Raw genomic sequence first — 2422 nt, forward strand, 5'->3', positions numbered from 1 at the left:
AAGTATGTGTGTGTGTGTGTGTGTGTGTGTGTGTGTGTGTGTGTGTGTGTGTGCGTGCGCGCGCATGTGCACACGCAGTTGTACTGTAGTGTACTGCGTGCAGTACTGTATGTGTTGGATGTTTGTTGTAGCACCCGTGTGTGTGTGTGTGTGTGTGTGTGTGTGTGTGTGTGTGTGCGTGCGTGCGTGCGTGCGTGCGTGCGTGCGTGTGAGACTGGTTCATGGGGAAAGTCGTTATCACTTCATCACAATGACACCCAATTAGGGAGAAGCGTGAAATGGGAGATAATAACGGAGAGAGAGAGAGAGAGAGAGAGAGAGAGAGAGAGAGAAACTGACAAATACTGTAGATAACAACATAGTGAGAGAAAACAAGAGAAAGACACAGAGGGGGAGAGATACATAGAGGGAGAGAGAGAGAGAGAGAGACCGTGTTGATTTTCGATTTTTGACATTTGAATTTTTATTTAGTCATAGTCTTTTGAATAAAATTCATATTTTAGTCAACTGCAATGTTTTAGTTGTAGTCGCCTAAATGCCAAAATATTTTAGTCGACTAGATTTACAATTGATGTAAAATGTATTTTAAATTCAGCTGCGTGCCAAAATAGCAGATCTACAAGCTCACAACGTTATTTTTATGAGCATGACACCATGCACACAACCAAACATAAAAATGACTTGTCTTTTAGTTCTACTGGATCTCTTCTGCACTAGTCCCTATCATTTCATCTATTGGATCTCTTCTGCACTAGTCCCTCCCTAACATTTAATCTACTTTTAATTTGTTGACAAAAATGTCACTAATATTTAGTCTTGGTTTTCATAGCGATGCATTGTGAGCTTGTAGATCGGCTATGTTCAAACGATTTTTCATACATTTTGAACTTTGAAAATATAGGCGCTAGAGTGTCAGCAGATATAGCAGATTTTACTCTGAAAAGCCCCACCTTCCGTTCCTCCCTCAAAACCGGGAGGCATAATCTCCCATTCTTACCTCGCGCGGCTGGTCACGCTAAAGTCTCTCTAGAAGCGTTAATATTCCAAACGAGAGGCATGCTGAAGTCAGAAATGAAGACAGAACATTGTCCTTTTGGTCAAAACCATGGAGAGTTCCCTAGATTAGGAGATACGAGCCATTATTTTGGAGCCGCAAACAAGGCCGTGAACGGCAGTGCGCATGCGCAAATCAACAAGGATTTTTTTTATATAGAAAAGAACAAAGGACGCCTATACACGTCCTTAGCACCCCATGGTTTTGATATAATTGTGTTCCAAGTGTTGATGCCGATATACTTTTGTACTTTTACTCAAGTACATCTACTGTACCTCATGGTGGCATAATGCATTAATACGTTTACTTTACATAAAAGTACCTCCTCCTTCCATCAATCAGTATGCTGCCAGCGTAAGGCTCAGTGGTGACCTCAGAACAAAATGGATGCCCATGTACAACACACGAGTGTTTTCCCAATCGGGGCGGCCGGCCGTCTAGACCAGGGGTTCTCAACGTTTTTGGCCGGGGACCCCCGGAAATGCTTTGGCAATGTCTCGGGACCCCCGCCCCGCCCCCTCCCGACCCCCAATATAAATTGACTGCTACAATAACCTTAAACCATTTTGGGCGGGAACCCCTTTTGGTGTTTTAAGCATTGTTATAATTTAGCTATTGAAAAATAGCAGATCTACAAGCTCATAGCGCGCCACAGAGTGGCGCGCTAATTATTTTTTGAAAATAATTTGGGGACCCCCTAAAATAATTTGGCGACCCCCCGAGGGGTCGCGACCCATGGGTTGAGAACCCCTGGTCTAGATGGCAGTTTCACCCAAAGAAAGGATTTATTTTCCATCAATTACCGTCGCCATGAAGCCTTGAATTCATGGCTAATTTGGCCTTGTGGAGAAGCAGTAGCTGAGTGGGTATAGCGTAGTAGACACCTGGGAATGGGAAGGTCACACGTTTCCACAACCCAGCCCGCCCATGTGTCGACGTGTCCCTGAGGAGGACACTTAACTCTGTTAATAGCGCCCACTTGCTCCGGTCATTAGGATTGATGAATAGCAGCAAAACAAATTTTAATCTAATGTAGTGACAGTGACAAAAAATACCAACAGTGTTATATCATCCTGGCATCTCTGTGGCATACTAGAATTATTCGTTGTCGTTCACAATGATATACAGTACATAGTACGTACATCTTTCAGGACAGATGTAAGTGCAGGATATGTGCAGTGAGTATTAAAACCCCTTGCCCTATAAATTGAAGTAAGATTTTTTTTTTCCCTTTTTAATCTCAGTTCTCATGCAACTTGGTTCTTGCCGCGATGAAGAGGTCGAAACATGTTGGCTTTTATATGGAATAAACTTACCTCCACATTTTCGGAGTGCTCGAATGTCTTTCTTTTCTTTAGGTCTATATAT

This window comes from Electrona antarctica, assembly GCF_951216825.1.
Source record: "Electrona antarctica genome assembly, chromosome: 21".
NCBI classification, from domain to species: domain Eukaryota; kingdom Metazoa; phylum Chordata; class Actinopteri; order Myctophiformes; family Myctophidae; genus Electrona; species Electrona antarctica.